Source organism: Crocodylus porosus, unplaced genomic scaffold (assembly GCF_001723895.1).
Source record: "Crocodylus porosus isolate Cpor-Errol unplaced genomic scaffold, CroPor_comp1, whole genome shotgun sequence".
NCBI classification, from domain to species: Eukaryota; Metazoa; Chordata; order Crocodylia; family Crocodylidae; genus Crocodylus; species Crocodylus porosus.
This window is the reverse complement of record NW_017728949.1, coordinates 74999084-75022400: the sequence shown is the minus strand read 5'-3', so window position 1 is coordinate 75022400 and position 23317 is coordinate 74999084. Positions and strand designations below refer to the sequence as shown.

Here is a 23317-nt window from a genome sequence, read left to right as displayed (position 1 = left end):
TTATACCATTGTGCTATGCATATACATGTTTTACATGGGTGTAGGTTGTAGCCTTGTTGGCCTAAGGACATAGGCAGAGAAGGTTCTTTGTGTGAACCTGATATCTTTTATTAGACCAACTTAAATAGTCGGAAAACAATTATTAAGCAAGCTTCTGGGTTCAAAAACCCTTCGTCAGGCTAAGGAAGTTTCAGCAGTTGGTGTGTGCTCTTCCTGGATGGAATGAAAAGTAAAGAAGCCAGAGGCTGGGCTGGTATGCATACAAGACAGGTAGTCAGTGAAAATGTAGACTGAGGAGTCAATGGGTGAGAGATAGGTAGGGGGGATGAATAGTGGAGAGATACAAATATGGACACTGGATTTATGACACATTATAACCTGCCTGACTTCTGATTCCCTGGGTATCTCCTCCATTCTTTCCCACAGTCTTACCCTGAGTTTAGGTGTCAACCTCTAGTGTTTTCAGCATGTGCTTTTGACTGTATTACAAGGCTTACAATGATCCCTGCTTCTACAGTGATCCCTGCTTCGCAGTGGAGGTAGTGTTTCTGGACTTTAGGAAGGACTTCGACGTTGTCTCTCACCTCATTCTCGTTAAAAAATTGGGAGATCGTGGTGTCAATGCCTACACAGTCAGATGGGTCGCCAATTGGCTGGAGGGCTTCACCCAGAGAATGGTAGTGGGTGGGTCATTTTCAGTCTGGAGGGATGTGGGCAGTGGGGTCCCCCAGGGCTCGGTCCTTGGGCCTGCACTGTTCAACATCTCCATCAGTGACTTGGACGAGGGGTGAAAAGCACCTTGTTCAAATTCACAGATGACACTAACATGCGGGGAGGAGTGGGCATGCTAGAAGGGAGGGACAGGCTGCAATTGGATCTGGACAGGTTATAGGGGTGGGAGGATGAGAATAAGATGGGATTCAATACTGATAAGTGGAAGGTACTGCACCTAGGAAGAAACAACCAGCAGCATACCTACAGGCTGGGGAACTCCCTTCTCATCAGCACAGAAGCAGAAAAGGATCTTGGAGTCACTGTTGACTCCAAAATGAACATGGTCTGCCAACTGCACCTTGTCATGCATCCACAGATACATCACGAGCAGGTCCAAAGAGGTGATCCTCCCCCTCTATATGACATTGGTCAGGCCGCAGTTGGAGTACTGTGTCCAGTTCTGGGTGCCACACTTCAGGAGGGATGTGGACAACATGGAGAGAGTCCAGAGGAGGGCCACTCACATGATCGGGGGCAGCAGGGCAGGCCCTACGAGGAGAGGCAACGGGACCTGAACCTGTTCAGCCTCCACAAGAGAAGGCTGAGAGGGATCTGGTGGCTGTCTATAAACTGGCCAAGGGGGGCCAGCAGGCAATGGGAGAGTCTCTGTTCCCCCAAGCACTACTGGGAGTAACAAGGAATAACAGTCGTTATCATTTGACCCCAGCACTCTTTCCTGCCCAGGGCAGGGGGTCATACTGGATCTGCTCAGGTCCTTTCCTACCCTACCAACTATGAAACTTTCCTGTCCTAGATACAGAGTGCCTGGTAGATGCTTTTGTGCAGCTTAAGTCTTCACATGGGCATCTGTTGGGTTTGCTTCAGCTAAATCTATAGTTAGACTTCACGCTAGAGCAATGTATCCCATTCCTGATCACTTTTAATGCCAACTTCATTGGTGGCCCCAACATTATTGTACCTGTAATACACTTCTTTTCATATGCTCATGTCCAAAGGCTCATGTACAACAGCTCCTTCTAGACAGATATGTTGTTCATTTACTCAATGATGCATAGAAAGCTGGGAGAACAGGTTAAACACACAACAGGACTAAACATATAATGCTTGCCTGTAGCTTGGTACCTCTCAAAGGTTGCTAAGTTCATGTACCTTGGACATACCCTATCAGAGACTAGCCTTAATCTGATCACTCTGTAGCATGTGCTATCTAAATCACTATTTTTATCAAGCAAGATGCTCTCTATCTTTCTTCTCCTTTTTTTTAAGAAAGACCAGGACTTCGTTGTATGTTTTAATCATAGTTTCTGTCCTTAGAAACCTAGACTAGTCACTCTTCTGGCAACAGGTAGAAAGAGATTTTTAGTGACTGTTCCACCTATTATTTCTTTTTAGGACCTGGTCTCCAAAGTTATTTCATTTCCTGCTTGTTCCCCTGACATCTTTGATTTAACTTCAGTCAGTCAGTCAAAATACTATCAACCAGGTAAACTGAGGCATGTACAACAGTCCTACAAAGTAATAAGAATATCTCCCTTGTTCTTCACATTACGGCCAAATTCATGGGTAGCACCACACCAAACAGTTACTGCATAGTGTACTTAAGAGATGAGAGAGAAAGAATTCTCCTCCCACCTTCTTGGCCTATGAAAGAGTTGTGGTTCACCTTAGCAACTACAGCATGACTAAGGGAAATGACATTTTTGGCAGCTGGTTCAGGCAGGAAGGGAAAAATGTCAGTAATATTACAGAGTAAGAAAGGATGTGACTAGGTGAACATCTGTATGCAGCGTGGGCAGAGGAATGGAATATCAACATCGGACTTAGTATCGGGGTGGTGGTACAATTATAAAGAGAGGTGACAGGGTTAATATAATGGGTAAATTCCTTGTCCCACTGACATCCAAACTCGCTTTAACTTTTATGGGTTTACAATTTCGCTTAAAGAATTCAGCATTACAGTGAGATAGAGAATCCTAATAAATTATACAGGCCCAATCATAAGGTCCTTACTTGGTCATTATTCATTAATTAAAGCGAAACTATTACCAAACTGAATGGGAGTTCTGGCTCAATAATGACTTCAGAATTTGGTCTAAAAATAGTACATTGTCAGCAGTATTATCATCTTTCCTCCATGAGGATCTTAAGAATTTTACAAGTTTGAATCTAGGCTAAAGAATGCTCTTTGATAATCAACTGTGCCATATTGCTGGAAATAGTTTTCAAAAGCTGAGCTTGAAAACAGATCCAAAATGTGAGTACATTTGCATCCTGGAAAGAGGCTTTAGCAGCATGAAAACAAGTGAGCATCTGTGGAAAAATGGTATTATATGTAGGGGTATCTGGTTGGACATATTTTTGCACTCGTGCACATTTTTGTTATTTGGGACTTTTCAGTGCTACCTAGTAAAAAATAGTAAACTATCTACAGTTTGCCTTCTCTTGGAGTTTGCATCTGAATGGGTTTGACTCGTTTCTCAGAAGTCCTGAGAAATATTTTCTGTTCTTACTGTATATGGAGAAGTAGTCTTACTTTCCCACATTTTAAATCAATCTCAGGTTTAAGCGAAGGTGCAGGCTTAAAAAGTTATTACAGCTCCACTGTTTCCCCTGATAAATTACACGAATAACATTTGAGACCATGCATTGTTAAATATTTATGTCTAGTACTATAGAACCAGAAAAAGCACAAGAACCCCTAGAAGAATAAATATATTTACCTAAATAAATTACTAAGACAAATATACTCCTATGTGCTCTGTACCAATAAACAGTAGGTATTCACTAAATTGTGGAATATAAATGGCTCATTTCCTCTAAATGTACACTGAAAGATCTATAACATGTTACACATTTCCTGTGCTTTGCATATATATTTCAATATTCATCATGAAAAGGCTTGCTTATGTGTCAATATACATTACTTTGCATACATTAAAAAAATATTTTTTTAATTTCACCGTTACAGATGTGCTTTATTATTGGGGGGTGGAATGGGGGTGGAGAAAGTGTAGCTCTTATTTCATGATTAACCCTTTCACAGCTCGTCCTTTTTTATCAACATGACATTTGCACAAAATGAATTGCTTGCTTAGACACAGCTAACTAAATAAAAGCAGGCCAGAGCTGATAGTATGAAAAATGGATTTTCATTACTGTTTCATTGATTCTTGTAAATAAGGGCCTGAGGCCTGCTCCGAAAAGGCTGCAAACAGTAATAATTTAATCTGAGGTGACATAGACCAAAATGTATGTGGACAAAAATCATCCTTGAATATTAAACAACAGCCTCAAGACAGAGAAAAGTGTCGCAGGCGAATTTAAATGTATGCAGATCGGTGGGTAACATATTTAAAAACAGAAATTAAAGATTCCTGTCATAAATCACATTTGCTGCCATGGATATGCCTTGTTATGCTGGCGTTTAAGAAAACCTGAAAGGTTAAGGCAGTTGGTGCATTAAATCGTACAAGGATAATTAATACTTTTCTTGTGGCTATTTATAAGAAATGGAAAATATAGTTAGATCAGCTGTGGCACTGTAGTAATTTGAGGGGGAAGAAATGAAAGCATGAGTCAATAGTTTTAACTGGACAAATGTCAAATGCTTAATGATGCAGTGTCCCAATTTGGAGGCCCTTTGAAAGTTATATGTGAAAAAAATTAGATAAAATAGTTCATTCTCCTATTACAAATATAATTTGTTTGGCTTCCCTCATCCACACTGTTTAAGAAAGATATTAATTACTTCATTTTTTTTTTTTTTACTTTCCCACAAACCTTCATAGCTGAAACAAGTATAAGTTAGTTCTTGAAACTAGACCCATGAACTCTGTCTTTTAACATCTCCTGATTGGAGTATAACAGTACCAGTGGTCACAAATGTTGTCCTAGTGTTGTTGAAGCTGTAGTATTTGGGCCTGTTACAGTAGAATACTGAAGTATTTCGCACAAAGGCTCCCTCATATAAAAGAGTAATGTGAAATGAAATGTTCTCCTCCAACCTGATATAACACTAATTTTTCTTTTATTCTTTATCATGGTGTTTACATTCCTACAACTCCTTCCAACTACTGTAATTCCCCAGAGGAAAATACTCCTTCATCATTCATTGAACTCAGGCTTATGATCGACTTATTATTTAAAAATCCTATTTTTTTTCTTTGCTTTACTTTCATGAATAAAAACAATAAACTTTACTGGTATCAAACATTATTAAAGAGTCTCAAAGCAACAAGACAGAAGGTTTATATGGCCAAGCACTCCTAATATAAAGGGGTAGTATATTTTCAGATGTCACTGCCATTCATTTCTTTCTATCTCCCCATAACTCTCCCAAAAGCTAGGAATTAAGATACGATCACAAATTTTCTTGATATTAGGGAGGATATTATTTTTTATCTGTTTCATGAAATATGAAAAAAAAAGAGTTTTCTTATTTTTCTTTCTCAAAACATAGGCAGCATTATTTTTCTTTTTTGCTAGGAAAAAAATGTAAGTAATCTGCGGGCAGATCTACACAAGGTGCTTAACTTCACTTTAACATATTTTACTGAAAAGTAAAAATGTGAGTCTACGTGTGCACATGCTTACTTCACAGTAAACTTCCCTAATATTGAATAAATTTGCTACCTGCAAATACAAGTAGCAGATTTACTCGGCATTAGTAATGGTGCCATAGCTCTCATGTAGGTGCCTGACTGGGAGCAAAATATACTTCTGGTCAGCCAGTCACCGTGGTGCAGGAGATAGCTCCCTGTCCCCAGGAATGGTTTGCTGCTCGGGTGGGCTCCGCCACAGAAGCCCAGGTAGGGACTATGTCCAAGCTCCTGGATCGCCATTGTGATTGAGGAATGAGAGCTGGCAAACCCTTATCTCCCAGGCTGAGCTCTGTGGTCACAGGGCTCAGCCTGGTTATGGGGCTCAGATTGGGAGACAAGGGTCTCCCAATTCAAGCCCCATGATCATGGAGATCAGGCTGGGAGATAAAGAATCCCACCCAACTTTGTGAGTGCAGAGCTGGAAGAAAACAGGCTAGGGAACTTGTTCCTACCTCCACCCCCCCACCCCCCCCAAGCTCTACGCTCGTGGAGCTGGGTGGGAAACAAGTTCCCTAGCCCCTGGCCTGCATGCCTGGGTAGGGACAGGGAGCTTCAAGCCCCTGCTCCCTGATCACGATAACAGAGTGGGGGCTGGGAGCTTGTTCTCTGGGATTGGGAACAAGCTGGGACCTTATTCCCAGCCCCTGCTCCTCAATCGCAATTATGATCATGGAGCAGGGCCGGGGAGCTACTTGTATGGGGCACTTCCCCACCCAGCTGGGACCTGCCTCTGAGTGGGAGATTTCCCAGCTAACCACAGGCTGCATGGGGAGGCACATGCAGCCTGGAGGTGGCTGGGGACTGTCTTGTTTTGGGCAGTCCCCAGCCAGCTCTGGGCTGCACATACAGACTTCCCTGCATAGCCCAGAGCTAGCTGGGAACTGTCCTGGTCAGAGACAGGTCCCAGCCCCATGCACCGATTGGGTGATTGAGGCACAGGACTTGGAAAGAGCTGCAGGGGTGGGATAGGTCCCAGCCCTCTGCCCCAATCCACCAGTGGGGCAGGTAGCAGCAAATTAGTTGCTAGCTGCCCTCCTGGTGGATCAGTGCAGGGGGCTGGGACCTGCCCCCCCTGCAGCTCTTTCCAAGTCCCATGCACCTGATTGGTGAGCCAGGACCAGGAGCTCCCTGCTGCCAGGGAAGGCACTCCCTGCTGGCCCCTGAACTAGCACCCACAGGTAGTCTGGAGCTCCCCCCCTGTGGCAGCAGGGGCCCATTGCAGGGCTGCAGGGAACTGGGTGCAAATTTGCTCCCTAATCCTCGCATGTGTTGACACCTACCCAAAAACCCTTACTGTGCAGTAGTTCACTGCACAATAAATCTAGGCTGGAGTAAATGCATGTGTAGATGCTGCCTGTGAGAACTATTATTACTGAAAATAGTGCTTTGTTTCTGTGAAGGTAAATAACTTTTTAGGGTCTGACAAACTTCTGATTTTGTTTCAGGAAAATTTCACCACTGTTACAATGAAAAGATACATTTTCAAAATGTTATTGTTTAGATTTGCAAATATGGGGAACCCCCCCCACCCCAACCTTCTCTGTATGCAAAGTGAGAAGTAGCAGTTTTTCACAGCGGTAGTTAATATAAACTGTCTTTGGCAAGTTCTTCTTTGCCATGCGTGTGCATGCATGCATGCATACACAAACACACATACTATGATGCTTTATGGGTTATATTATTAGTCATTATCCTGATGTGTCATTGGTATGTGGTGTTACACCCAGCTGCTCTCTGGACAGCACTGCATTTATAAGTATTATATAGCATTTTAAACATTGAGGTTTTAGGTGTAAAAACTCAATCTAAACTAAAAAGTAATAAAATTTCTTGAAAATTACTCTAGAAGAATATTTTGCAAGTAAAATATGAGGTGGGTACTGGATTACAGAAGCTATTTTCACATCAGTTTAAATTAGTATGAGTTTCAAAGGGTTGTATGAAATAAAAAAGTTTACCTCTGTGTTAGTCAGAAAATTAAAATAGGTCATAGCTTGAGAAAGAATATCTAAACAGTTTTTAAGTGCTTACATCAAACTGATTTCATTATTTCATGGAATTACTTCCTTAACATTGTTAGGTAAGTATTTCCATGAATGTAATAAGGTTCCTGATATTCTGGAAATGCCATGCACTAAAATAGAAAGAATATAGGTATTCATTGTGCTGCAAGGGACTGAGAATCTGTCTAATTTTTATACTATGACCAAGTATCTGAATTTCAGAGTTGATAACTATTGATAAGTGAATGCACTTATATGTAGCCATATTATACTGAAGGCCTTGTTACATATTGCACTTTGAGCTACTCAAATGCTGATTGGTGTTAGTGCTAGCTTGAATTTGGAGCAATCACACCTTAAGACTAAAAACCTTCTCTGACTGTCTCCTACTCTCTGCACAGCTGTGGCTTGCCACTAGCGGGCTGGCAATCAGGGGCTGGACTAGAAGCTACAGATGCAAGTTGCCACTACAGGATCAGTGAGCCAGGACAGGTTTCTATCCCTGCTCTAGGTGGAGGCGGGGGGTGGCAAGAGATGGGTTGGAGGGGGGAGGAGGAACATGAAGTTGGGAAATGGAGATAGGAATGGGTAATGAGGTAGGAATGGGTAATGAAATGGGAGGTGGAAATTAAATGGGTATGGGTGGTGAAATGAAGGAAGTCAGCCACCGAAGGATAAAATTAGAAGTACAAAAATAGATAAAGGGGAATAAGGAGGAAACAAGTAAAAGAAGGTCTCATATTTGAACAAATTGGAATTTGCTGGTCATGGGGGTTACTGGTTATGCTTCCTGGGGTGGCTGATAGATGATGGCAATGAGTGAAGGAATTTTTGGAGGAGCTACTGCCTCTTCTCTGGAAGGGAAGCCCAGCTTATGGGGACCTGATTCAGCCCCTACCTTGTTCCCCTGCAAACCCTCTACTTCACACTTCTGGATCCCTCCATGATTTATGACCCACATGCCCTCTGAAGGCTGTTTGCATGGGGTTTCACCCCTAGAGATGGGAAGGTCACAGCCCTGGGGGTGGGAGGGGAAGTTGGCATGGTGCCAGAACTGCTCCCTGAGCATTAGAGTTCTGGGGGTGGACAGTTCATCCACACAGAAGAGTAGCGTTGGGGAGGGGACACTGCATCCTGGGATCCTGGAGGACTGCAACTTGAGCAGTTCATCTACAGGAAGTGGCCACACATTAATGGAACACAAGCTGAGTAAGATGGATCAGAAATAAACCTGCCCTGGAGTAGCTTAACTTTAAGCCACCTAAAGTGTTTAAAACTAGTTTCAGGTGTTAATATGTGGACTGTTCAGGGGTTAAGAGCTCCAGGAGACACCTAAAATTAATGTGCAACAAGTCTTTAATTTATAGTATAACTTAAAAGTTGAACATTTCCTACAAGCCATCGTCAATTGATGTTCTCATCACAGCGTTGTGAATCTTATTTAATAAACCAAATTGTTCTGCAACTACTGTATAAATATTTTTTTTTAAATGACTACCTCTGGCTTCTCAACTGTTGCATGGAGCATGCTTTTCATAGAATGAATCTGCTCCGAATGGTAGACACAAGGTGCATACAAGCATCACTTTCAGATTCCACTGAGCTTAGGGTGATTTAATGACTGTGTGCACAAGTGTTTATAGGACTTAGGACTTAGGTTGGCCTAAAATTAGCCAAATCTGATGTTAGTTCTTATCAGACAAGAACTAACATTACATTGGCCTGTGTTAATTTGACCTAAAATGGGTTAACCCATCCTAATGAACACATGCGTGTGTTCCCCACACAGCCCTGGGGCTGAAAAGCTCAGTCACACTACATCACCAGGGCTGTGCTATTTCTATACCCCAACCCTGATCAGGTTACCCCCTACCGGGCATGCCATATGCCTTACACGCCAAGCACCTTCCCCCCCTGCCACCGCCACTGCCTCCCACCCCCAGCACAAACCTTCTTGCCCTTCCTGTTATGAAATAGAGATGAGAAGTGAGAGCCCTGTCACTTACCTCCTACCCACTTTCTTGCCTTGAGTTACCTGTGCCTCCACCTAGAAAGAGGTGAGTGCCTGCATGTAGCAATCCCAACCTCAGATTTAACTAAACCACCTAAACCTGAGCTGGGAACTCTGGATGCTTGTTCACACTCCCACTGAGACAATGGTTTGTCCGTATCATGTTTGAAGTGAACAAGTATAAGAACTGACCATAGATATAACCATAGACAGAATCACAGAAAATGAGGGTTGGAAGGGACCTCAAGAGGACATCTAGTCCAGCATTTCTTAACCCATGGGTCACAACCGAAAAGTGGGTCACAAGGATAATGAAAGGGTCATGAACAAACTTTAAAAGTGAAGTCTCCTTTAAAGGAGAAAAATGTGGGAAACCACAGATTTCTCCATGCAGGCTGGCAGAGTTAAGGCCTGCAAGGAGCTACATGGGGTCCCTCATGCCCCATACTCACACCACACACACTCACCCTACCCTGTATACAGGGGGGGCAGGGGGCAATGGGTTGGGAGTGAGGGGCACTGAATCGAGACTGGTCATCAATGTTTTAAAATGTCCTGGTACAAAAAATGTTGATAACTACTGATCTAGTCCAACCGCCTGCTCAAAGCAGGACCATCCGCAGCTAGATCATCCCATGTAAAGCTTGGTCTACACGAATACCAGGTCTTAAAAACCTCCAAGGATGAAGATGCCACAACCTCTCTGTGTAACCTGTTCCAGTGTTTGACTACCCTCCTAATAGAAAATTCTTCCTGATATCTAAACTAAACTTCCCTTGCTACAATTTGAGACCATTGCTCCTTGTTCTGTCATCTGCCACCACTGAGTCCAGCTCCATCCTCTTTGGAACCACCTTTCAGATAGTTGAAGACTGCTATCAAATCCCCTGCAATCTTCTCTTCCCTAGGCTAAATAAGACCAGTTCCCCAAAGCCTTTCCTCAGAAATCATGTACCTCGGGCCCCTCATCATTTTCATGGCCTTCAATTGGACTCCCTCCAATTTATCCATATCAGTTCTGTAGTGGGACACCCAAAACTGAACACAGTACTCTAAATGTAGACTCACCAGTGCTGAATAGAGGGGAATAATCATATTCCCCTCTGCAACACTTTTTCCAGTGCAGCCCATTAATCCGTTAGCCTGCCTGGCAACAAGGGCACACTTGTAGACTCATATTCAGCTTATTGTCCACTGTGTAACCGCCAGGTCCTTTTCTGCAGAGCTGCTGCCCATCTAGTCAGCCCCCAGTTGTGTCAGTGCAAGCTAAACTTCTCATCAAAAGCATGGCATAGCTTCACTTTTTAAAATAGCTTCGTTTGCTAGTATACAAACAGCAAGAAGTAGCCACCTCACTTAACAGTCTATATGTCCTACTCTACAAGTTTAAGAAGTGATTTGAACACAACTTGGTTTATCCTCATTTGGCCTAGACATCTGCCAGTATATTTTGAGCTCTTGAAGATCAGTGGAGCTGAGCAAATAATTGTAATTAATGTTTTCCTTGAATTATATTTCTTTTTCTGTTCATGAGATACATGAAGAAGATTGTGACATTTTCAAATGTCTTTGTTATTCAGAGTTATTTATGAATTTTTCCATGGCATCTTTTTCCCTATGGGTGGTATTCACTCTTATGCCAGCACAAATCACTCTTTAGGTTGCAAGTAAATCTTCAAAACAGGCCTTCTAAACAGGATGGATTTTACACAAAAAGGCTGCATGCTTGAACAAATTGGTATTCATTTTAGTATGTCAATGAATATTAATAGAAAATTAGTATAATAATAAGCACCTTGCAAGCTCTATAATAGGCAGTTTCAGGGATCAAAACAAATTAAAATATAGGTATCATATGATACTTATGAGTAAAACTTAAAAATGACATACACTGGTATTATCAAATCCTATCCTTCTAGTAAACAGAAACTGCTGCCTTTATCTTTCCAAGGAACATGCTATTGTTTTACTTCAACTCTAGGCTGCCAAGTTCTCCTGCTCTGTGCTATTTTTTGGAAGTTACATTGGGAAATAGATAAGAATGTATTTCTGATTTATAATATCTACCTTCCCCTTCCTTGTGTAGCCTGGAAAGCCTCCAAATTTCTTGTTACCTGTTAAATTATATTTGCAAGAAAGGAACAACCTAGAACCAAACTGTATGCTACCTCTATAATTTTTACACAAAAATCTTGGAGTTGTATGCAGTGGATGACTGCAGCACTAATTATATTGATATATATTAGAAATCAGCACAAAATTTGAACCCATATCAGAAGTGATACACTAAAGTTTGTTAGTGAAGAGAAGTATACCTACCATAACATAAACCCTGGGGCAAGTACTGAAGACGTTCCAATTATTAGAACAATATGGACAACTAATATTCAGTGGGTTCATCCATGAATGGGACTCTTGATACTCAGTGACTGCATCTATACATGCCCCTATGGCACCGTTTACTTCTTCCTTTTGGAAGAACTAGATGATGGCACAGTAACAATCTGTACAGTGCCATGCTGGCAGTGCAGTTATTTTTAGCCAATACAGTCTTGCCCTGTCTTGCAACAATGCACAAGGGAGCAAGGGAGTGTCTTGCTACAGCAAAGTAGCTGCAGCATCACAGTTTGTGCCTGCTGACACTACATCACCATAGCACATTGCTACGGCAATGTAGTGTCTCGTGTAGATGTGCCCAATAATTACAAAACAGGGAATTTTCCTCCTGGTCAGATATAAGGCAGCCTACATTTTCCTTTCCTCTGAACTCAAGCCAAACACAACCCTCACCTTCACCAAGCTGAATTCCCAGAGCTTCCTTGTCTTCTTTTAAATAGAGTCTACTTCCAAGTGGACTTTTCTATGAAAGTCAGCAAAAGGGGATTAATCAGGACTCCCTTTCCTCAAGTCGGATTCTGGGAGCTTTCCCTGCTCCCCTTAATACCGGGGGTGGAGGTGTCTTTACATGTGTTCCAGGGGAGAGGAGGAGGTACTCTAATTAAAGAGCTCACAGAGTCACATGTATGCAGTATCCTGTGCTTCAGCATGGTGGTTGACAAGCTTTAGTTAAAGCACCTCCACTGTCATTTTGAAGCACAGGAACACTGAATATACATGATGCAGAGGCTGCTGGAGCATGCTAATTAGTACACATCAGAGCAGATGTTTGGTACATGTATAAGTGCCCAGGGATGTTACTTTCAATGTTCGCTATGCATAAATAGCTCTTGCTACTGTTCCAGCTGCAGTATAGGTTCATAGAGTTTAAGGCGAGAAGGAGCTATTGGATGATCTACTCTGATTTTCTGTATATTATAAACCATAAAATTTAATCAAGTTATCTCTAGATTGAACCCAATAACTTGTGTCAGGCTAAACTTATTCTTTAAGAAGTGTATAAAATATTGATTTGAAGATACTGAAAGAGAGATTCCACCATCTCTCTTGGTAGTTTTCATCAGTGGTTAGGCACAATTGGCAGAAAAGAAAGGACTCAGTTATGCATTAAAACATTCTAGGCTAATTTCCTATGTAGTGGCATAGTCCCCTGTAGAAAACATGGTATTGGGCTTCTCAAGGTCCATTATATAATATATACATTTAGTAACATTTGTAAAATGTCATCTGAAAATACATTTGGGAATCTTGTTTGAATTGTTTAGATATTCCTGAAAAATATCTTCTATTCAAAAGTTATAATGGTAAATCCAGGAAAATGTGCCATTTTTATTCTTGCTTTCTATGTGAGAGAGCAGTCTGTCATCTTTGTAACGTGCTGCATCAACGATCTCCCACCAAATGGCTGTTCAGACAGATGGACTTCTTAAACATTTAATATTGCTGTGCACAGGAACAAGTTCATTATGGTTTATAGCTAGCATGTCCAATGCAAGTTCCGCCGTCCCAAAGGAGTTAGGCTAGGGAAATGCTTAACACTGTATTCTGAGAAATGATTTGTTTGTTTATTTAATAGCAGTTTAGTAAACCAAATATTATCTCTACCCAGGATTGCATCCAGGGGATGATTCTCACAGATTTTTACAGCACCAGTCAGTTTCCGTTGAGTAAAAGTAAAATAAAGTTCTCTATTTTTTTAAAAATCTGAGCAAAGAATTCAAAGCCATATTTTAAGGTACTCATTAATAAAAAAGGTCAGTTAATGCTGGCCTGTATAATACTCATAAAGAATTAGGTGGCTGCACCTCGGTTTCACTACACATTCTAGACTATTTCCACGTTAGTCAAAGTACTTGTAATAAATAATTGTCCACTGTTGAGGAAACCCTATTTCTATTACATATAAAATAGATCTGGCCATGGTGGTTGGAATGGCTCACAGGAGTACCAGAAATCTTTAACCTAATCCACAATATTCTGTGATGTAAATCACATAAGATGTCACATTTTTAAAGGAAGTATTATTTTTGAATGAATACTGATAAAACTATTTGGCATTTCTTGAAGTGGATGGGAGTATTGTGACCCAGGAAATGCATTATATTTATGGTATTGACTCAGGATGCCATGAAGCCATATATAAAACAGAAGGTCCAAAGCAACATTTTTCTGTGTAAGGTTAAGTCTCACATACCAAAAATCTTTTTGTCTAGCTTCAAGACTCAGGCCCTATGTATTGATATATTTTTCAGATCTTCATTTCAAGGTGAGTGAACCACAAAGAAGTAAGCTTTCATCATAAATAAAAGTATATTTAATGGTGGCCTTACAGGGATGATTAGGGTGTTTTTGAATTAACAAGGGGAAAATCTGAATAATTAACATACTCTACAATAGATAGATTGTATCCTGGAAACTTACCTACTCTCATGTATGCCTGAGTAATAATGTTTCAAGGTACATCTATATAAAGCATGATTCTAAGCCCACTGAAATCAATGGGAGTCTTTTAATTATTTCAGTGGGCTTGGATCAAGCTGACTGTCTTTAGCATGAGTATTGTTAAGCATGTGCAAAATGTTTGTAGGTTTTGGGTCATAGCAAAGATAGAAGCTTGGTTCCTAAATAATTTTCAGACTGTATTGTCTTGTCAGAATATTGGGTCCCCCAACAAAAAATGGCAGAGACATGTTTGCCATCCCCTCAAGTTTTCTAGTTTTGGCAGTGTAGTAGAAAGCCCCCTTTTCCTTTTGCCTGCATTTGCTTTCCCCTCTTTGAATAAGTTTCTTCTCTTCTACCTTTTCTTCCTTCCTCTTTCTTTCGCTGTAAGATAAGGAATTGTGTTTTAAAGTTTGTGCATGTGCATTTTGTATCCCCCTTTGCATTTTGGTATTTTTATCTATTTGTGTGCCATGGCATTACTCTTGTAGCTTATATTTTATACTCTTCACATTCGTTTTAGTTTTAGAAGTTAGTTATATACTGTAACAACATTAACAAGGGCAGGAATCAAACCACGGCTTCCCTGTATCAGGCGGGCCCCTGAAAGAGCAAGTGAATCAGTGATTCAATGTGTAACACAGTAGCGAGCTTCAGTAACAACTGGCAATTAACATGTATGGAAACTGTAGATTAACCAGCAGAAGAAATCAATAGGAGACAATGTAGCAACCGGAAATTCTCTAAACTTCACTGTTCAAGGGCTAGAAGCCCTGGTCTGAGTTAATCAATGACAGGGACCAACTTTTGGGGCTGAATATCTCCAGATCGACCACTCCCAGAGCCCTATTCATGACAGTGGTAACTTAATTAAAATTAATCAGCAGACTCCCAAAACTGCATGTACATGCAGATGACCCCTGGGGCTGACAGATGCCATCCAGTAGCCACCAAGGGGGGTGTCCCATGTGGGTCAACGACCCCTGGATTGGGCAAACCTGAAAACTGAAGAGTCACCAAACTCTGCAAAGGACCGATAAAGAGTAGTGAAAAGTGACCCTCAGTGGTGCCTTCTTGATCTCTAACTTGACCAGCACCTGATATGTTCAGCCAGAAAGACCAGCTGGTGACTCCCTTCTAGGAGTCCATGCTGGAAGAAGCCTCGACTGGCCATCGATGGCAGACCACAGCGCTTGTGGGATAGGTATACCCGACTCTGGTGCCCTCCCCCACAAACATTTGTAGATCGCTACTGTGTGTGTGCATGTGGGGGGGGGGGGGGGGCAGCCCCCAGGTTTATGATTTGACTTCATTACAGTGTTTCAATCCACCTAATAAACCAGAATTTTAAGGATCCTGAGTTAGAAGTTTGAAGCCAACAGCAGAGCCAACGAAGGTAGTGTACTTTCTTGTATACCACCCTCCTCCTCCCTCCCCTGCCCTTCCCAAATAAGACACATCTTAATTTTAGGAAAGAAAAATAAAGAAAATGACATTTTCCAAGAGTAATGGCCACATATAGCAGGGACAGAGCCTCATCTTCAGCTCATTCACCCTTCCTTTCCTGCTCAGGCAAAAGCTATGGTTTTAACCTTTTCACAGATTAATTGTTACAGCTCTTTTGGCTGCTCAGCTGAAAATGTAGCTGTTGCTAAAGACTAGACCCTATGGGAAAATTTAGGATTTTGAAAATAGAAGAAGATAGACTAAAGCTGTTCAGGGCTGTGGAATAGGAGGATAGAGACCAAAAATAGCTGAATTGCAAGTCTACAGTAGAATTGCTGAAGAAAGTATAACCTGATTAGTGGAACATCAGGACACCTAAACAGGAGAATGGGTTATTAACACCTGTTGAGTGAAGAGCAATTTGTAAGAATCAAATGATTATAAAGAGCTATGAAACAATTTGCTCCCATTAGCACTGCCTAAATAGAAATGCCACTGCTGAAAATCAGCTCCCTCAAGACACACACCACAATTTTGGAAGGCTAATTTTTTGTGGGAAGAGGTATGTATGGTATGCAAATAAATATGGCTTCTTTTTTTTTAACAAATCTGGGAACTCTGACAGCATTTAAATCTTTATGCATTTTCGCAAGAAGATGCAAAGCAAAACTAATAAATTTCTCAACTTATAACTGAGGTGCCCCAGAAATGTTTAAGCTTGTGATAGAGTGTGGTAAAAGTCTGGGTGGAAACATAAATGGGTACATCAACAATACTTACATAAAACTGTATGACTTAGAATAAGAAATGCATATCTGTGTAATCACTGGATTCAACTCTTATTTTTAGTCTAGGCAAGGAAGTTAGGTAAAAAAAAAATTTAACTCCTTGAATCCTATAACAGACTGTACAAGAAAAGCCATCTTCATATAATTCCAGACCAAACTAAGCAAAGAATACTGTTGCCTTCCTTCAGAGCTTTTCAATCTACTTTTGTTGGCTCGTATTGACAGGACTTTTATTCCAGCCTTTGGGTGCTTGGTTGAATAGAACCTATGAATCTTTTTGAGATGTAGCCATCACATTACTCAAAACTTACTTTGTCCATAAAGTCCCAAATAATTTTATGCATTTATTGATCGTGTTTAAATAATTTTGGCAAGTGTATGAAAAACACTAAGACTGGTAATAATTAAATCAATGAAATCCTGAGCAAATGTGGACACTTTATTTCAATCTTTTCATTCAGTCAGGATAGTCTAAATAAGATATTTTAGGCACCAAGAATCATATTAATCTTTTCCTGCCTGTCACTGCTCTCTCCAAAATACCCTTTACAATTGTAGGCTTTATAATACCCACCTGTTTCATACCTTGTTTTGTATGTTGTCGAACTCTGAAATTGATGTTTACTTTTCTCAGCCACTGTCTCATTCAGTGACTATATTGAAAGAAGCAAGGATTATGTCATTCTTAGTAGGAAACAATAGAATACATCAATTTGAGAATCTACTATACTTTTGTTTCCAAAGTGGGGGAACTAAGAGGGTAATAAAAATGTAATTTAGAGAGAAATATAATTAGGTTAAAAATAATTTTAATAGGCAATAAAACCCAGATGGAACATACAATGTACAATAGAGAGCAACTATTTACAGCAGTCTGCTTTTAACCACAGCTATAAAATATTATTTTCTTGTAAGAAGCTTATCTCTACTTGGCTAATTTTTGTGGAGCTTTCATTTATACAGTAGGTCATCCTCCCAACCAAGCTTTCTACTGGCCCCTAATCCTCCAAGGAATATTTCATTCTGTGCTTGGACCCGATACTCTACCTCTTTTCCTTACTGGCCCAATTAGCTTTATACTACAGAGTTGACACCAGCCTAACTACCTTGGAGCCATCAGATAAAAGCTACTCTTCCCAAACTACCCTATTCATCATGAATCCAGCAAAACCTAGGTTTGTATAGCCTCTATGAGGAACCCTCCCACTCAATTGATTTTTGGTCCCTAATGAACCATAGGCTGATGGACAATTATTCATCTTGCTGAGACATATGGGACTTTTAAAGCTAGGGTACTTGGGAGCTTGTAAAACTATATGCCTTCCAATTTAACATTAGCTATAATTTTTGACACAAGAAGGATTATAACAATAACACTGTTAAACATCAACCAGAATTGCTCTGTAATGGCAAAAATCACTTTTTAAAACTCTGAAGCTCTCCATTATTTGTCTGCAGATAAACATGCAACAGTGAGGTTTAACAATCTGCTACATTTACAAAAGTGTTATCACCCATCTGAAAAATACTACTGCAGTATTCTACATCAACAGCTCAAAACAGTGAACTGTTGCTATTGTAAGCTGGAGTGTTTTGGACTATTACCCAGATGGATACAATTAAAAAGCAAGTATGATTATTGCCATTATTATATTGCATTATGACTGCTATGAAGTGCTTCAGAAACCTCAGTTAGTGCTTTTAAGCTGAAGTTTGCCACAGTAAGCACTTTAAATATCAGCATTGATGAGGCTAGCAACTAGAAATTGGAATATGTAGAACAATAGTGTTGCTGTGCTTAAACACACCAATAATTAGACAGGATAAGACTGATAATTGTGGAAACAATCAAACTACTGAAGGGTAATATATTATTTAATAAAATCGCTTTGCACAAAGTAAGTACATGGAGCTGGTTGAAAACATGGCTACATAGGATTAACCTTAAGTGTTATCTCACTGGTTATTTACAACTTAGTAACAGAGAGAGAAACAGTACAAAACTACTAGTAGAGTTATGCTAATGATTTCCTTTAAACAACTTTTCTGTAGAGTGTTCTGGGAGTGGGTCAACAAAAATGTAGTTACAGCTGTAGCTATTACTCCAGGCCTCATTCAGTTATGGTATTGCAGTATGATTTTCCAGTCCTTGTCTGCATTGACAATACCGCCCAGCTGTCATGTCCTGAAAATTATTCACTGACAGACAGACAATATTTATTAGCCTTATATGTTTTAAAAATGGCTTAGACAGAAAGACTTGAATAAGAATTTAAAATTATTTTAGTGATAATGTATTATTCCAATGTGATTTTGAAATTTCCAAGATGTATGTATTTGACTAACTCAGAGAAGGACTAGGGAGAGGCAAACTGATTTGGGTAAAATGAGAACTGACAAGAACACTTGGCCTACAAGAATTCTTTTTCTCTTATTTCATCTCATTTCTTTTAATTTTGAAGAATCATCTGAATTACTATCTTCTGGTTGGATCCTGAAACAGGAATGCTCAAATAGCAGGAGAGACTATATCCAGTGATGAGAAATCACGTGTGAACACTTGTTCTTACGAGATTTCCATCCTTCTTCTGCAAAGTGCTCATAGTATGGAAAGGTTGCTGGTTATAGCTATGTTGGTCAAAGGACATAGGCAGGCAAGGTTCTTTGAGTAAATGTGATGTCTTTTATAAGACCAACTAAATAGTTGTAAAAATCGTTCTTTTCAAGCTTTTGGGTACTGACACCCTTCTTTGGGCACAGGAAATGTTTGCTGTTTCTTTGGCCACTTTCCTGGGTGGAATGGAAGCCAGTATGCAAAATGCAGGTCTGTGAAAATGCAAATGCATGGCAGTGAGGATCACAGTCCCTGGAGACAATAGGTGTGAGACAGGTGCAGGGAAGGGGGAAGAATGTGTAGCTGGTAAAAAGCAGACACTTACCTGGCGTAAGTACCTCATCCTGTACTTTTAGAGCAATATTCTGGTCTCTGACTAAACCAGTCCACTTGCAATAAAGGCCAGTGGGTAGAAACAAGGACAGTTCCTGCCTTTTTGACCTTGTACTTTCCAACATACATTATGGTTTTACTGATGGCTGAGATACATGTAGCTTCTGTTAGACTATGCCAAGGCACTTGGTAGAATTTGAAATAGTGAAAAAAAAAATGTACTTTGCTTGAAATAATATTTTGTCATTGGCAGACTCATCCTTGACTCTCTTTAAGGTCCTGTTGCATCATTCTGATGGTAAAAAGTAAATTTGGATCTTTGCTAATGGTAAAGGTTGGGTTTATGCTGATGTGAGAGAACCTTTGAATTACCCATGTAACTAAACCAGTGGTTCTCAACCTCTTTAGACTCCTTAACTTCAGGGCACCCGTCCATAACTTTTGTGAACTGAGCAGTGCCCCATTTCAAAAAGCAACCTATTTGTTGAAATGGTTACCTTCTTGCAGAAGGGGTAGGAAAATGGGTAGGTGGGGAGACCCTGAGCCAGTGCTTCCCTGCCTATCTCCTCACACCTATCATATCTCCTCACCAGGCCCTCTCACAGGTCGGGAGAGGCCCAGGCCACTTCCATTTTTTGAGGCTCCCAGTATAGTAAAAAAATATTAATTCATAGAGCACTACAGATGGTGTGGCCTGGTAATGGGACACAAGTTTAAAGTTGTATGATGAATGTCTTCTTCTTTCAATCCTGTCAGTGTATCTCTGTGTCTGTATGTATAACCTCATTTGGAGATAATGTCAAAAGTCTAAATTTGAGGCTTTCTGTAAATGAGAGGCCTGGGCCAAATGGCCCTCCTGGTCCCCCCTGTGATAGGCCCTGCTCCTCACACTTCACAGCACCCTTCAAAAGATCTCATGGCACCCCGCTTGAGAATTGCTGAACTAAACTAAACTAATTTCTCCTTCTACTCAACCAAGAGTAATGGAAGAATAGGGCAAAGCTTTAACTAATAAAGATCTATAGTTTTGGTGGAAGTTAGAGCAGCCCTGGGGCTACTTAAACATGTGCAAGGTTTCATATAAATCATTGGCCAAATCAGAACTACAGGAGCAAAGGTCGGCATGGCTTCCTTTCACTTCTCCCTTCAAATGTTTACCCCAGGCTCTCATGAATATTGAGTTCTCTATAGTAAATTGTTCTTCAGGGATTTTTTCCAAATTTTGTCATGGAGATACAGCACTTTGCCTTCAATGAAACTTGTGATGCAGTTTGGAAATGGAATCCCTGTGCAAAGTAAAAGCAGATAAAGCTTACAAAAGATTTTTTTTTCTATTTTTTTGTTTATTGTGTCCTTTTCTTTTTGTTAAGGATGCTCAGCTATGCTGTCAGCGCAGCTTGTGATGTTATAATATTCTGAAAATGAAATTTGTGTTCAGTAACTAACTTTCAAAGCAACAACACATATATTTTCCTTCCCTTGTGGGAAGAATACCTATTATATAGGATTGCTGTATCTAGATGTGAATAAAATGAATGGTCCCTGCCCAATAAGCAATGATTTGTAACCATTAAATATGGGCAGATTTTGCCCTTCATTTTATAAAGATCTGACAGACTTATTATAGGTTGAAAAGCCCTTTGCTAAATGTTGGCTTCTTCAAATGACTAAGTCCTACCTCTCGTCATTATTTTTTTCCCCTTTTTCTTACAACTCCATGTGCTTCCAGAATCATGGGGTTGACTTGAAAATCATCAGATTTTTTAAATTTAGAAATCCCTTTTCATATTTTTATATAATCCTTTGATTTAAGTTGCATTTAAGTCACATTTTAAAATTTTTCTCCAGATCCACAAGGGCTAGAAGATTATCTTCTGATCTGAAAGCTAAGATTCATATTTCATATTCATAAGATCATAGGAAAGTAGGTTGAAGGGATGTCATAAAGTCATCTAATCCAGACCCCACCTCAAGGCAGGATCTTCCTGATTTGTTCCTATCCCTGACTTGTTATGGCTAGAAAATGGTATTTAGAGGTTTGCTTTTCTGAATTCTCTTGTAAGTAAAGCATTCAATCAATAAGTTTATGTCTAGAAATAATCTCTAGATTACTAAAATGTATATTCATAGACAGAAATATGATGTCATTGTTCAGTGTTTACTTATAAGAAGTTTCACCTTCTTTAGCTCCAGCTGACTGCCCACCCTCTCATAATGTACAAGTATAGGTAGATTTTTCTCTTACATTCTCTCTCTGTTGGCAGTTTGCATTTCATGCATTTGTGTTCAGGTGATGCCTAAACAAACCAATCTCCTTTTTATTTTAAGACCAACCGTCTATGTTCCACTTACATTCTTCATATTTCCTAGCATAATTTTACCTTTTACTTGGAAGATGGAGCCAGTTTCTAGTTTTCTAAGATGCTCTAGTTTTCTAGCTATAATATTAGTCTTTATGAGAAGTAAGCAGGAACTTTTTTTTTGCACTGGATAAACTGAGAAGAAAGGTGAGCAGACTTGCTTTGTTTTGTGCATTTCACCTGATGCATGGGTGAGAAATCATTTCACTAGCACTAAGGGTGACAGATTGTGAGGTGCTCAGATACTCAGGTAATGAAGGCCATATAAATATCTGAAATAGACTGTTTTATTCCAATTCATAATGTAAGTATTCCACAGCAATTTTTAATTTTTTTTCTCCACCTTTCACCTGACACAAATGTATATTCTTACTCTCTGCTGTCTGCTTGGCATTCTTCCCATTAGTTAAGCTCCATTCTACTTCTAGGTCTATCGGTGTTAGGGTTTTATATTGCCATCCATCAAACAGTATATGAGTCCTTCCATATAAAATTAGTAGCATTAGAAAAAAACCTACTAGATTCCCTAACGCTGCTGGAAGTTCTCCCTTGCGGGGTTAAATATGTTGTGTTTTGATTTATTGGCAAGGAGGCTGAGGGTTGGAATAGACAGGAGATGTGAGCATTGTGTCATTCTGGTACTGGAAAAGCTTTCACGTTCCAAGTGTAATAAATTAAATGTATTACTAAGCTCTTATTCCTCATAGCTTCTCACCTTCTTATTTTTGGGCACCGCTGGCAGCTCCTTTATAAGTTTGTTTCTTTAAAAACTAAACCAAACAAAATGTATAGATCAGTCCCTTCACTTTCTGAACCTGCCTGTTTCTGAGGGGAGGTTTCCGCAGGGAGATAAGGAATCAGAAGAGTATCACAGGAGAGTTTTCAGGAGATAACAAGAAGGGGGGTTTCATTGGATTTTCCAGTCTGTAATACTTACACAGTGTGTGACCTATTAAAGGCTTTGAAATCTTCCTAGACATGGTTCTGTTGCTCTGCTTCTGAAATGAGAGTTGAGTCCCTCTGTCTGAAATCTTGAAAAGTTAAGTTACCTGTGCCTTTAAGTTCAAGCAAGACTAGAGGCTTACCCGAAATCATTAGATCTGAGTAGAAGGATAGGGGCAGGAGGGAGGAAGGGAGGGCAGGGGGGCTTCTTGTAGGCTTAAATATGTTAAAAGTAGATGGCTTCTATTTTTCGGCAGTATCTAGTGTGGGTAAGACAACCTTTCACTAGAACTCTGTTTTCATGTACCTATTTCTCATTCGGCTCAAGAAAACAGAAAATAACATAAAACTTCAGGGGGGAAAAACACCCACAGCCAGGTACAAAATCTTCGTCATTCTCCAAAACTTGATCCATTATTTATAATTTTTTTTCTTTGTCCAAATTTTTTATTTGAACAGTAAAGCCTGCAAAAAAAGTATTTAAAACAAAATTATGCTATGCTATTTTGATCTTTTCAACATTCTGTAATTTGATTGGCTGGCTTTGGACATTCCATTTCTTCTGTTCAAGCCATCCAAGACTGTAAACTTGCTGATGTAAAAACATCAGCCAATCAAATTATAGAATATTGAAAAGGTCAAGGCAGT

The 23317-nt window shown here is 40.0% G+C and overlaps 1 long non-coding RNA gene across 1 annotated transcript; it reads left to right on the top strand.

Annotated features, from left to right (window-relative positions):
* The first annotated feature begins 3102 nt into the window (after positions 1-3102).
* Positions 3103-15541, top strand: LOC109322554. The gene is made up of 3 exons (XR_002104397.1): positions 3103-3113; positions 7210-7213; positions 15100-15541. It is a non-coding gene; the product is annotated as an uncharacterized LOC109322554 (long non-coding RNA).
* The last annotated feature ends 7776 nt before the right edge of the window (positions 15542-23317 follow it).